This window comes from Nerophis lumbriciformis, linkage group LG27 (genome assembly GCF_033978685.3).
Source record: "Nerophis lumbriciformis linkage group LG27, RoL_Nlum_v2.1, whole genome shotgun sequence".
NCBI classification, from domain to species: domain Eukaryota; kingdom Metazoa; phylum Chordata; class Actinopteri; order Syngnathiformes; family Syngnathidae; genus Nerophis; species Nerophis lumbriciformis.
Genome location: NC_084574.2, coordinates 31,008,200 through 31,023,326, shown reverse-complemented (window position 1 = coordinate 31,023,326; position 15,127 = coordinate 31,008,200). Strand labels below are relative to the sequence as shown.

Here is a 15,127-nt window from a genome sequence, read left to right as displayed (position 1 = left end):
CTTGAGGCAGTTTAATGTTGATTAACGTGGGCAGAATTATTAGTGTTCCCAATGTTAAAATGATAAAGCCATTGTTTACAAATTTGGTAAATAACCAAAAAATTTATATTTTGTTGTTTTCTTACTGTACCGAAAATGAACCGAACCGTGACCTCTAAACAGAGGTACGTACCGAACCGAAGTTTTCGTGTACCGTTACACCCCTAATATGTATACAAATTTGTTTTTGTTTTTTTATGAATTAAGTAACGTTCATGACAACCTTTTTCCAAAACACAATATAGAATGTAAGATAACAGGATAATGCATACATTTATCTTTTTTTTTCAAAACGCTTACAAAAAAGTGGGACTCTATTTTTGTGACTTTATGGGGTCCCAGGGACCCCATTTTGAAAATTCCTAGCACCAACACTTCTGTCAGGAGAAAAAATGCTTTATTTAAATAAATATTATTTATAAAGCAAGTTCGAGTATCATTGGCAAATTTTCACCTAGTCCCGGCCTTGGCGAGCAGCCCGCCTTGGCACGCATATACAGTATGTGTCCTCTTTTTGGGATTTCAGAATATGGTCAGTCTACCTCATGGTAAACTACCGGCCGGTGTCCCACCTTCCATTTATTTCGAAAATCCTCTTAAAAAAAAAAAATTTTGCACAGCAGCTAAATGAATACTTAGTGTCTAACAATCTTTGTAAACCCTTTCAATTTGGTTTCAGGGCAAATCACTGTACGGAGACAGCCCTCGCAAAAATGACTAAATGATCTATTGCTAACGATGGATGCTGATACGTCATCTATGTTGCTGCTTCTTGATCTTAGCGCTGCTTTCAATACCGTCGATCATAATATTTTATTAGAGCGTATCAAAACACGTATTGGTATGTCAGACTTAGCCTTGTCTTGGTTTAACTCTTATCTTACTGACAGGATGCAGTGCGTCTCCTATAACAATGTGACCTTGGACTATGTTAAGCTAACGTGTGGAGTTCCCCAGGGTTCGGTTCTTGGCCCTGTACTCGTCTGCATCTACATGATGCCGCTAGGTGACATCATACGCAAATACGGTGTTAGCTTTCACTGTTATGCTGATGACACCCAACTCTACATGCCCCTAAAGCTGACCAACATGTCAGATTGTAGTCAGCTGGAGACGTGTCTTAATGAAATTAAACAATGGATGTCCGCTAACTTTTTGCATCTCAACGCTAAGAATACGGAAATGCTGATTATCGGTCCTGCTAAACACAGACACCTATTTAATAATACCACCTTAACATTTGTCAATTAAACTATTACACAAGGCGACTCGGTAAAGAATTTGGGTATTATCTTCGACCCAACTCTTGAGTCACACAATGAGTGTTACTAAAACGGCCTTCTTTCATCTCCGTAATATCGCTAAAATTCGTTCCATTTTGTCCACTAGCGACGCTGAGATCATTATTCATGCCTTCTTTACGTCTCGTCTCGATTACTGTAACATTATTTTCGGGCCTCCCTATGTCTAGCATTAAAAGATTACAGTTGGTACAAAATGCAGCTGCTAGACACATCTGCGGTCCCCTCCAAAGTTTATTGTATCTCATTTGGTTAAGTTTTTTCTTGCCCTGATGTGGGATCTGACCCAAGGATGTTGTTGTGGCTTGTGCAGCCCTTTGAGACACTCGTCATTTAGGGCTATATTAGTAAAATTTAATTGATTGATAATGAATGAATAAAGAACATTGTGTGAGAGTTGGTTAGTGTTGCGGTGCATGGTGTAAGAATGATACATTAGTAACAAATGAATTAATGAATTAATAAAAGGAAAACATTGTCTAAGTTGTGTAGTGTTGTTGCGGTTCATGGTGTAAGAATGATGACAAATAACACATGAATGAATGAACGAACAAATGAAAGAATATATAACATTGTATGACGGGACAGCGGGAGAAGAAGACGGCAGAAAAGGCGAAGACGTCGTTAGCTGTCAGCGTGTTTATTGACAGTTCAGTATGTGAGTGCAGTGTGTGATTAGCTTAAAGACATGTAGTGTGACTATGTGTAAGTATTTTCTGAGCGTGGTCACCAGAGGGCGTTGAGTGTGCGTGTTGAGATTGAGGCAGAAGTCCAGAAGGGGAAAACACAGGCTCTGACGTCAGAGGGCAGGTGGATGGTCGAGGACAGGAGCGAGGCGTCGTGGTCAGTGGGCAGGCGTGAGGTCGAAGTCCAGGAAGAAAAGAGGGAATCCAAAGGGGGTACATGTAGACGAGACACAGCTCGAGGACGAGGAAGGACGACGGGAAGCAGTAGGACGACACGAGAGACAGTGAACACAACAGGAAGGGAACACAGGGAGAGAGAAGGCTGAAGATTGTTGGCTTACTGTTCTGGGTACGAGAAGCTACGTTCTGGCACCGGATCTTAAGACTCGCTGGCTTATGAAGGCTGGTCGCTCATCACGGGCAGGTGTGTTGATTGCAGATCTCTTGCGGAGGCACGCCCGCAGCGGAGAGGGAACGCCCGTAGGAGACCAAGAGGACCAGCTGTCTGCGGAGTTAGAAAATCCCCAAGACCCCAATGGTCCTAATCTTCTGAAGACTAGTTTTGAGGATACACACTAAATACCTATTCTTGAGGATGAAGAACCACCTACTGAAATCAGCCATAGCTTTGTGAAGGACACACATGAAGAGTCAAAACACACAACCCAGCAAACAAAACTATAAATCAGAGCAACTTGTTGAAGGTTTGGAGGCCAAGGTAGAAGATGAGATGTCTGAGGAAGATGCGCAAGCTCATCCAGCTGATGGAGGACCATCAGGTTTTCTGGGATGAGACCAAAAGAGAACCTACAATTGAGTTATGTGAAAGAGGAGCGGGATAGTAAGCGACATTCGATGGAGGTAGTTTCTCTCCAACCACTGGGTCCTGATTTACTTGAAATGAGACTCTGGGACACAGAACCGCTGCATAATGATCTTCATATTCTTGAGGATGTGTAAGCACCTGCTCAGAACATCTGGAGCTGTGAGGCCCAGGAGGAGTTTTTTCAAAGCCAAACATTGCAATCTGATGAGATCCAGGACAACGATATTGGGGAAAACATGTGCAGAACAAGATGGTCGGACTCAGCTTGTGGATGGAGAGGAGGATCAGGATCCTGGTGATGATACAGGAAGATCTACAACCTTTGTATGCTACAAGAGTGTGGCACAGGAAGAACGGTCTGATTTTGTCTGGGTAGAGTCAAAGTCCTTGTCCACCAAAGACTGGCCAGGGAGCAGTTGATGGACAGGATGTGGGGATTTACTGCATCAAAAACCTTGAGAAGGGCAAGGACAGGGTACTGAGGGAATGTGGCTGGTCTCAAGGCAGCGGCCATCTTAGAGAGGGATGAGAGGGAGCTAGAGCTGAACATGGAGAAAGTGATTGAGCATCTCAGAGTAACAGCTAAGTCCCAGTTGGAAGGTGGAATGTTACTTCTGATGTTTACTTTATCTGAGGAAAACAGAAACTCACACTTTGTAGGGATGCATCCTGGATAACAGTGGTGGGAGGGCAAACAGAATTGTCTCTATTGACTGTCTCTCTGAGGTCTGAGAATTGTTGTAAAATTATTGCTCTCCTTAAAAATCTTGGTGTCCGTTGGGCGGTAGATGGATGCATATATATATTGACCTTGTAGTTGACCAAGACCATGGAGGACACAAATCAAATACATGTTGACCTTGTAGTTGACCAAGACCATGGAGGACACAAATCAAATACATGTTGACCAAGACCATGGAGGACACAAATCAAATACATGTTGACCAAGACCATGGAGGACACAAATCAAATACATGTTGACCAAGACCATGAGGACACAAATCAAATACATATTGACCTTGTAGTTGACCAAGACCATGGAGGACACAAATCAAATACATGTTGACCTTGTATTTGACCAAAACCACGAGGACACAAAATACATACATGTTGACCGTATAGTTGACCAAAACCATGACAAATTAAATACATGTTGACCTTGTTGTTGACCAAGACCATGGAGGAGGACACAAATCAAATACATGTTGACCTTGTATTTGACCAAAACCACGAGGACACAAAATACATACATGTTGACCGTGTAGTTGACCAAAACCATGACAAATTAAATACATGTTGACCTAAACCACGGGGACACAAAATACATACATACCGTATTTTTCGGACTATAAATCGCAGTTTTTGGGTTTTTTTTCCATAGTTTGGCCGAGAGTGTGACTTATACTCGGGAGCGACTTGTGTGAAATTAACATACGACCTTAAAATATCAAATAATATTATTTAGCTCATTCACGTAAGAGACTAGACATATAGAATTTCATCGGATTTAGCGATTAGGCCTGACAGATTGTTTGGTAAAACGTATAGCATTGATTGAGACTTTTATTAGTAGGTTGCACAGTGAAGTACATATTCCGTACAATTGACCACTAAATGGTAACACCCGAATAAGTTATCTTATCTGCATTTGATTGTTTACATTTGATTATTAACAACAAGTTCTATATGTTAGTTATTTAAATGACTCTTACCATAATGTTACGTTAACATACCAGGTACGTTCTCAGTTGGTTATTTATGCATCATATAAACGTACACTTATTCAGCCTGTTGTTCACTATTCTTTATTTTAAATTGCCTTTCAAATGTATATTATTGGTGTTGGGTTTTATCAATTTCCCCAAAAAATGTGACTTATGTTTTTTTCCTTCATTATGCATTTTCGGCCGGTGCGACTTATACTCCGAAAAATATGGTACATGTTGACCTTTTAGTTGACCAAAACCATGAGGACAAAATACATACATATTGACCTTGTAGTTGACCTGACCCCAAATAAAACCATGAGGACACATATTAAATACATATTAACCTTGTAGTTGACCTGAGCCCAAATAACACAAATTAAATACATGTTGAGCTTGTAATTGACCTGACCCCAAATAAAACCATGAGGACACAAATTAAATACATGTTGACCTTGTAGTTGACCTGACCAGACCCCAAATAAAACCACAAGGACAAAAATTAAATAAATGTTGATCTTGTAGTTGACCTAAACCATGGGGACACAAAATACATACATACCATATTTTTTGGACTATAAATCGCAGTTTTTTATAGTTTGCCCGGGGGAGCGACTTGTGTGAAATTAACACATTACCGTAAAATATCAAATATTATTTAGCTCATTCACGTAAGAGACTAGACGTATAAGATTATCGGATTTAGCGATTAGGAGTGACAGATTGTTTGGTAAACTTATAGCATGTTCTATAGGTTAGTTATTTGAATGACTTTTACCATGTTACGTTAACATACCAGGCACGTTCTCAGTTGGTTATTTATGCGTCATAACGTACACTTATTCAGCCTGTTGTTCACTATTCTTTATTTATTTTAAATTGCCTTTCAAATGCCTATTCTTGGTGTTGGGATTTATCAAATACATTTCCCCAAAAAATGCGACTTATACTCCAGTGCGACTTATGTTTTTTTTCCTTCTTTAATATGCATTTTCGGCCGAATAAGGTACATGTTGACCTTTTAGTTGACCAAAACCATTAGGACAAATTAAATACATGTTAACCTTGTAGTTGACCTGACCCCAAATAAAACCATGACACAAATTAAATACATTTTGACCTTGCCTGACCCCAAATAAAACCACAAGGACACAAATTAAATACATGTTGACCTGACCCCAAATAAAACCATGACACAAATTAAATACATATGAACCTTGTAGTTGACCTGACCCCAAAGACACAAATTAAATACATGTTGACCTAACCTCAAATAAAACCATGACAAATTAAATACTTATTGACCTTGTAGTTGACCTGACCAGACCCCTAATAAAACTACAAGGACACAAATTAAATACATGTTAACCTTGTAGTTGATCTGACCCCAAATAAAACCATGAGGACACAAATTAAATACATGTTAACCTTGTAGTTGATCTGACCCCAAATAAAACCATGAGGACACAAATTAAATACATGTTGACCTTGTAGTTGACCTAAACCATGCACTGAAAAAAGTGACTTTTTGGTGCTGTAAACTCTATTAGAGTAACTGTCATAATTTATACCTAATATTTTTAACATTCAGTAAGAACTAGAGTTTTTTAAGTAAAATTAAACATTTTATTAACGTAATACATGAATTATGGGGGAAGAGTAAGTTTTACTTATGTTTCCTCATACTATTTAAATGTTTAATAGTTGTACGTACATAAACCTAAAAATATTACATAAACTTTACTCTGAAAATCTAGTGTTTTGAAACGCATGCACGACGACGCATGCGCACAGCACAACAGGCTCCGGCCGTTAGGATCTCTTCACAGAGCACTGCAAGGTGTAGCGCCAGCAAGTCATCCCACAGGTAAGTTATTACGTTCTGTTTTAAATTTGTGATAATATACGTCTGCATGTAGTTTGACGCAAGATATGTAACTGCTCATAAGTTAATTAAGTTAAGTTAAGTAAGTAAGTAAGTTCAGTAAAAAAATTAGCATAACGCTACATTGGTCCGTGCTGGCCTGTAGTGGGAGGGCTACAGTTTTTCCTGATAAAAACTAAAGTTAACTAAATAAAGTTAGGATATTAAAAAACCACCAACCTAACGGTATAACTTTTATCAACTGACGTCAACATAGTAGAACATGGTATTGTTCTCTGTAAAACTTTTGGCGGCGACACTGAAGTAACGTTAACGTTAGTGAATTAATGTTAATTAATGTGCTTTGGGAATGAGGGGGCGATACTGCTGAATGTTTGGGAGAAATGCCCAAGAATAGGTTTTTAAAACACACATTTACTGACAGAAGCGCCAGAGGTCTTTGAGAGCATCAGCTTGCGATTACAAAAGAGACTTCGCTGGCAGTTTTCTTTCTTTTCTTTTTTTTGACAAGAAGCTAGCTATCGGTGTGAAGCCCACAGCAACATGTTTTTGTAATTCAATGAAAGAATGGATTGTTCATTACAACTTCTACTCGCAAATAAATCTGTCATGTGTTAATTGTTTTATTTAGCTAGACAAAACAAAATGTTCATTAATGTTTATGATGTAGTTTATTTCTTATTGAAATATTTTTCCTTCAACAGGAAGCAAATCAGAACAGAACATTATTCTCATAATTCAGGCAAGTAGAAAATAATGCATGCATTATATTGCTTTGTTATTTTCCCTTATTCATCCATCATAATGTAATATTTAAATTGTGGCTGAATATTTTAGACCATTGTTTTAATACCACAAATTGTGTCTCTTCATTTTCAGGGTGCCCTTTGGAGGAGCCAGTAGACTTTGTGCAAGGGAGGTGCCGTGGGGATCAAGATGAGGCCGCTCCTGGACAGACTGAGTCAGGTGTGCTTGTTTTGCTTGTTCATACAGTATGTTTTACAGGGAGCTGGACCTACTTTTTTTCTCACTCACAGACACATACAGTATACACATACAGGACAAGCCTCACACTTGGTAGATTCCATGCCCTTGCACGCTCTGGGTCCATGCACTTAAAACACGAGCAAATATATGCACTTGTGTTTTCACTTGACAGTTCATTGTGTATATATAATGGTTATGTTCATGTTCTTAATCTGTTCACAGAAACAGAGCATTGAGATGAGGCGTGAAACCATTATCCGCAGCCTTATACTGTACCTTGGCGAGAAGGAAGAGGAACTTTTTGAAGACTGCTTGGTATAGCATTATTTTAATCATTTAAAAATATGTTTTAATGACACAGGTTAATTTAATGTTAAAGTTAAGAGGAAAGCAGACAAAGGAACATATATTCTTGTGTTCATTCTTCCCTGATAATGAAGTCACTTTGAATGATTCATGCAGTTCTATTATTTGTTTCTCAATAACATTCTTCTTTTTTGTTGTATATTGTATGCAGGAGGACAGCCGGAGTGATGTCAGTAACCACATCCTCAAAATACTCGTCGTCCACGGTGCTGATTAGGATCCAGTTGATGTCTCCATCCTTGTGGAAGGCCATGAGATTTTGCCAGGGTGCAACAGTACTGCGAAAGCTTGCTCACTGCTCATGGGACTGATTTATGCCCTGAACTTGGCATACCCTCCCACTTTGCGCTACACTTTTGAAGTCTTCCAAAAACTCATGCTGGAGCTGGATGGATTGAAACTGTCCCCAAAAGTAAACACCTTGAAGTTGAAGTTGCTTTCCTAAATGCATGTCATGACTTTGTCATCCTAGAGGAGGAAAATGACATCATTTATGGACCCTTGTTGAGGTTGTAGCATCATGCATGGACTCTTGTGAAGAAATGCCAAGAATTAGCACTGAGTTCCAGTTCATCTTGGTTTACTAGTGGGTTGCCTGTCATAAATGTTTTTCATTTTTTGTCAAATAAGGTATCTGTTAATGACAGTAAAGATTGTATTCTTCAACAAGAATGTTTAGACACCTTAAGCTGTTTATTTTTAGTTGATTATGTTGATTTTATTTCATTAATGTTTTAATTGCATACTTAAAAGTGCACTAGTCAGAGGACTGGTTTAAATGTTGAAATTGCACTTTTTCAGTGTAGTTTGTAAGATTTTAATTGCATATTTGAGAAGTGACTATGTTACCAGATCTATGTTGGATTTGGTGTATAATACTGTGTATTTGTTGTTTACCAGTCATACCAAACCTTTGGATATTTTCTTTAAAAAATATACTATTACTACTATTTACTTTGAATACCTTTTGCTGGAGATACATCTTTAATTTACTGTTAGTACAAATTCTAATGCAGTACAATATAATGCACTTGTACTATTAACGCAGTACTTGTACAGTACATTCTGTTTTTCCCCTCATTTAAATAGGGGTATACATAATCCATACACCACTGCTCAAAGTTTAAGAGGCGGTTTCTGTCCTGACCCTCTCCCAGAAGTTGTTGAGTATTAAATTTCTGCAATGAATGTAGAAACTCTGTTTCAGAGGGTTGTAAGATTGAACTAAAAAGAAACTGTTTAATTGCATTGTAATTTAGTTGTGATATGTGATACATATATATTACATGCATAGAGTATTGGTTAAATTTATTTGGTAACATTTATCAAAAGAAAACTGGCAATGATTACCTAATTTTAGTGAGTAATGTAAAGTAATGCAACCAAGTAAATTAAAATGTCAAGCACAAGAACATAATTAAAATCTACTGAATTACTTCATAACAGCAAATACTACAGATATATAAAATTTACTTAAAATTTTGAGTAAACTGATGTTCCTGCTGATGAAAAACAAGTAGACTTTACTTAATTTGTTTAAATAAATATAACTTAAAACTTGGATGTAATTAAGTAACTGTTACTTAATATCTTCACAAATGTTATGTTATATGGTAAGTAGAATTTACTTGATACTGGCAAGTGAGTGTTACTTGATATTGCAGCATTAAATTTTACTTAAATCATTTGCGTGCAAATACTTACAATAATTTTTTTAAGTAAATCTTATGAGTTATTTTTTTCAGTGTGGGGACACAAAATACATACCGTATTTTTTGGACTATTAATCGCAGTTTTTTGTTTTGTTGTTTTTTTTTCCATAGTTTGGCCAGGGGTGCTACTTATACACGGGAGCGACTGATATTTTACGGTAATGTGTAAATTTCACACTACTATTTAGCTCATTCACCTAAGAGACTAGACGTATAAGATTTCATTGGATTTAGTGTTTAAGAGTGACAGATTGTTTGGTAAACGTATAGCATGTTCTATATGTTATAGTTATTTGAATGACTCTTACCATAATATGTTACTTTAACATACCAGGCACGTTCTCAGTTGGTTATTTATGCGTCATATAACACACTTATTCAGCCTGTTCACCATTCTATATTTTAAATTGCCTTTCAAATGTCTATTCTTGGTGTTGGGTTTTATCAAATGCATTCCCCCAAAAAATGCGACTTATACTCCAGTGCAACTTATGTTTTTTTCCTTCTTTATTATGCATTTTCGGCCAGTGCGACTTATACTCCGAAATATAAGTTACATGTTGACCAAAACCATGAGCACAAATTAAATACATATTGACCTTGTAGTTGACCAGACCCCAAATAAAACCACAAGGACACAAATTAAATACATATTTACCTTGTAGTTGACCTGACACCAAAATAAAACAAGGACACAAATTAAATACATGTTGACCTTGTAGTTGACCTGACCCCAAATAAAACCACAAGGACACAAATTAAATACATGTTGACCTTGTAGTTGACCTGATCAGACCCCAAATAAAACCACGAGGACACAAGTTAAATACATGTTGACCTTGTAGTTGACCTGACCAGACCCCAAATAAAACCACGAGGACACAAATTAAATACATGTTGACCTGACCAAATAAAACCATGACACAAATTAAATGCATATTGATCTTGTAGTTGACCTGACCAGACCCCAAATAAAACCATGAAGACACAAGTTAAATACATGTTGACCTGACCCCAAATAAAACCATGACACAAATTAAATACATATGGACCTTGTAGTTGACCTGACCCCAAATAAAACTATGACACAAATTAAATACATATGGACCTTGTAGTTGACCTGACCCCAAATAAAACCACAAGGACACAAATTAAATACATGTTGACCTTGTAGTTGACCTGACCAAATAAAACCATGACACAAATACATATTGATCTTGTAGTTGACCTGACCCCAACTAAAACCATGACACAAATTAAATACATATTGACCTTGTAGTTGACCTGACCCCAAATAAAACCACAAGGACACAAATATATGTTGGCCTGACCAAATAAAACCATGGCACAAATTAAATACATATTGATCTTGTAGTTGACCTGACCCCAAATAAAACCACAAGGACACAAATTAAAAATACATGTTGACCTTGTAGTTGACCTGACCCCAACTAAAACCACGAGGACACAAGTTAAATACATGTTGACCTTGTAGTTGACCTGACCCCAAATAAAACCATGACACAAATTAAATACATATGGACCTTGTAGTTGACCTGACCCCAAATAAAACCACAAGGACACAAATTAAATACACATTGATCTTGTAGTTGACCTGACCAGACCCCAAATAAAACCACAAGGACACAAATTAAATAAATGTTGACCTTGTAGTTGACCTGGCCAAATAAAACCATGACACAATTTAAATACATATTGATCTTGTAGTTGACCTGAACCCAAATAAAACCACAAGGACACAAATTAAAAATACATGTTGACCTTGTAGTTGACCTGACCCCAAATAAAACCATGAGGACACAAGTTAAATACATGTTGACCTTGTAGTTGACCTGACCCCAAATAAAACCACAAGGACACAAATTAAAAATACATGTTGACCTTGTAGTTGACCTGACCCCAAATAAAACCATGAGGACACAAGTTAAATAAATGTTGACCTTGTAGTTGACCTGACCAAATAAAACCATGACACAAATACATATTGATCTTGTAGTTGACCTGACCCCAACTAAAACCATGACACAAATTAAATACATATTGACCTTGTAGTTGACCTGACCCCAAATAAAACCACAAGGACACAAATATATGTTGGCCTGACCAAATAAAACCATGGCACAAATTAAATACATATTGATCTTGTAGTTGACCTGAACCCAAATAAAACCACTAGGACACAAATTAAAAATACATGTTGACCTTGTAGTTGACCTGACCCCAAATAAAACCATGAGGACACAAGTTAAATACATGTTGACCTTGTAGTTGACCTGACCCCAAATAAAACCACAAGGACACAAATTAAAAATACATGTTGACCTTGTAGTTGACCTGACCCCAAATAAAACCATGAGGACACAAGTTAAATAAATGTTGACCTTGTAGTTGACCTGACCCCAAATAAAACCACAAGGACACAAATTAAATACTTGTTGACCTTGTAGTTGACCTGACCAAATAAAACCATGACACAAATACATATTGATCTTGTAGTTGACCTGACCCCAACTAAAACCATGACAAATTAAATACATATTGACCTTGTAGTTGACCTGACCCCAAATAAAACCACAAGGACACAAATATATGTTGGCCTGACCAAATAAAACCATGGCACAAATTAAATACATATTGATCTTGTAGTTGACCTGACCCCAAATAAAACCACAAGGACACAAATTAAAAATACATGTTGACCTTGTAGTTGACCTGACCCCAACTAAAACCACGAGGACACAAGTTAAATACATGTTGACCTTGTAGTTGACCTGACCCCAAATAAAACCATGACACAAATTAAATACATATGGACCTTGTAGTTGACCTGACCCCAAATAAAACCACAAGGACACAAATTAAATACACATTGATCTTGTAGTTGACCTGACCCCAAATAAAACCACAAGGACACAAATTAAATAAATGTTGACCTTGTAGTTGACCTGACCAAATAAAACCATGACACAAATTAAATACATATTGATCTTGTAGTTGACCTGAACCCAAATAAAACCACAAGGACACAAATTAAAAATACATGTTGACCTTGTAGTTGACCTGACCCCAAATAAAAACCATGAGGACACAAGTTAAATACATGTTGACCTTGTAGTTGACCTGACCCCAAATAAAACCACAAGGACACAAATTAAATACTTGTTGACCTGACCAAATAAAACCATGACACAAATACATATTGATCTTGTAGTTGACCTGACCCCAACTAAAACCATGAGGACACAAGTTAAATAAATGTTGACCTTGTAGTTGACCTGACCCCAAATAAAACCACAAGGACACAAATATATGTTGGCCTGACCAAATAAAACCATGGCACAAATTAAATACATATTGATCTTGTAGTTGACCTGACCCCAAATAAAACCACAAGGACACAAATTAAAAATACATGTTGACCTTGTAGTTGACCTGACCCCAACTAAAACCACAAGGACACAAGTTAAATACATGTTGACCTTGTAGTTGACCTGACCCCAAATAAAACCATGACACAAATTAAATACATATGGACCTTGTAGTTGACCTGACCCCAAATAAAACCACAAGGACACAAATTAAATACACATTGATCTTGTAGTTGACCTGACCCCAAATAAAACCACAAGGACACAAATTAAATAAATGTTGACCTTGTAGTTGACCTGACCAAATAAAACCATGACACAAATTAAATACATATTGATCTTGTAGTTGACCTGAACCCAAATAAAACCACAAGGACACAAATTAAAAATACATGTTGACCTTGTAGTTGACCTGACCCCAAATAAAAACCATGAGGACACAAGTTAAATACATGTTGACCTTGTAGTTGACCTGACCCCAAATAAAACCACAAGGACACAAATTAAAAATACATGTTGACCTTGTAGTTGACCTGACCCCAAATAAAACCATGACACAAAATTAAATACTTAGACCTTGTAGTTGACCTGACCCCAAATAAAACCACAAGGACACAAATTAAATACTTGTTGACCTTGTAGTTGACCTGACCAAATAAAACCATGACACAAATACATATTGATCTTGTAGTTGACCTGACCCCAACTAAAACCATGACACAAATTAAATACATATTGACCTTGTAGTTGACCTGACCCCAAATAAAACCACAAGGACACAAATATATGTTGGCCTGACCAAATAAAACCATGGCACAAATTAAATACATATTGATCTTGTAGTTGACCTGACCCCAAATAAAACCACAAGGACACAAATTAAAAATACATGTTGACCTTGTAGTTGACCTGACCCCAACTAAAACCACGAGGACACAAGTTAAATACATGTTGACCTTGTAGTTGACCTGACCCCAAATAAAACCATGACACAAATTAAATACATATGGACCTTGTAGTTGACCTGACCCCAAATAAAACCACAAGGACACAAATTAAATACACATTGATCTTGTAGTTGACCTGACCCCAAATAAAACCACAAGGACACAAATTAAATAAATGTTGACCTTGTAGTTGACCTGACCAAATAAAACCATGACACAAATTAAATACATATTGATCTTGTAGTTGACCTGAACCCAAATAAAACCACAAGGACACAAATTAAAAATACATGTTGACCTTGTAGTTGACCTGACCCCAAATAAAAACCATGAGGACACAAGTTAAATACATGTTGACCTTGTAGTTGACCTGACCCCAAATAAAACCACAAGGACACAAATTAAATACTTGTTGACCTGACCAAATAAAACCATGACACAAATACATATTGATCTTGTAGTTGACCTGACCCCAACTAAAACCATGAGGACACAAGTTAAATAAATGTTGACCTTGTAGTTGACCTGACCCCAAATAAAACCACAAGGACACAAATATATGTTGGCCTGACCAAATAAAACCATGGCACAAATTAAATACATATTGATCTTGTAGTTGACCTGACCCCAAATAAAACCACAAGGACACAAATTAAAAATACATGTTGACCTTGTAGTTGACCTGACCCCAACTAAAACCACAAGGACACAAGTTAAATACATGTTGACCTTGTAGTTGACCTGACCCCAAATAAAACCATGACACAAATTAAATACATATGGACCTTGTAGTTGACCTGACCCCAAATAAAACCACAAGGACACAAATTAAATACACATTGATCTTGTAGTTGACCTGACCCCAAATAAAACCACAAGGACACAAATTAAATAAATGTTGACCTTGTAGTTGACCTGACCAAATAAAACCATGACACAAATTAAATACATATTGATCTTGTAGTTGACCTGAACCCAAATAAAACCACAAGGACACAAATTAAAAATACATGTTGACCTTGTAGTTGACCTGACCCCAAATAAAAACCATGAGGACACAAGTTAAATACATGTTGACCTTGTAGTTGACCTGACCCCAAATAAAACCACAAGGACACAAATTAAAAATACATGTTGACCTTGTAGTTGACCTGACCCCAAATAAAACCATGACACAAAATTAAATACTTAGACCTTGTAGTTGACCTGACCCCAAATAAAACCACAAGGACACAAATTAAATACTTGTTGACCTTGTAGTTGACCTGACCAAATAAAACCAT

The 15,127-nt window shown here is 37.0% G+C and overlaps 1 long non-coding RNA gene across 2 annotated transcripts; it reads left to right on the top strand.

The window, feature by feature from the left end:
* The first annotated feature begins 6,117 nt into the window (after positions 1-6,117).
* On the top strand, positions 6,118-8,641 carry LOC140679947 (uncharacterized). 2 transcript variants are annotated; one of them, XR_012051220.1, is made up of 5 exons: positions 6,118-6,425; positions 7,148-7,185; positions 7,323-7,409; positions 7,653-7,745; positions 7,948-8,641. It is a non-coding gene; the product is annotated as an uncharacterized lncRNA (long non-coding RNA). The 2 variants fall into 2 exon arrangements; XR_012051221.1 differs by lacking the exon at positions 7,148-7,185 and having other exon boundaries at positions 6,120-6,425.
* The last annotated feature ends 6,486 nt before the right edge of the window (positions 8,642-15,127 follow it).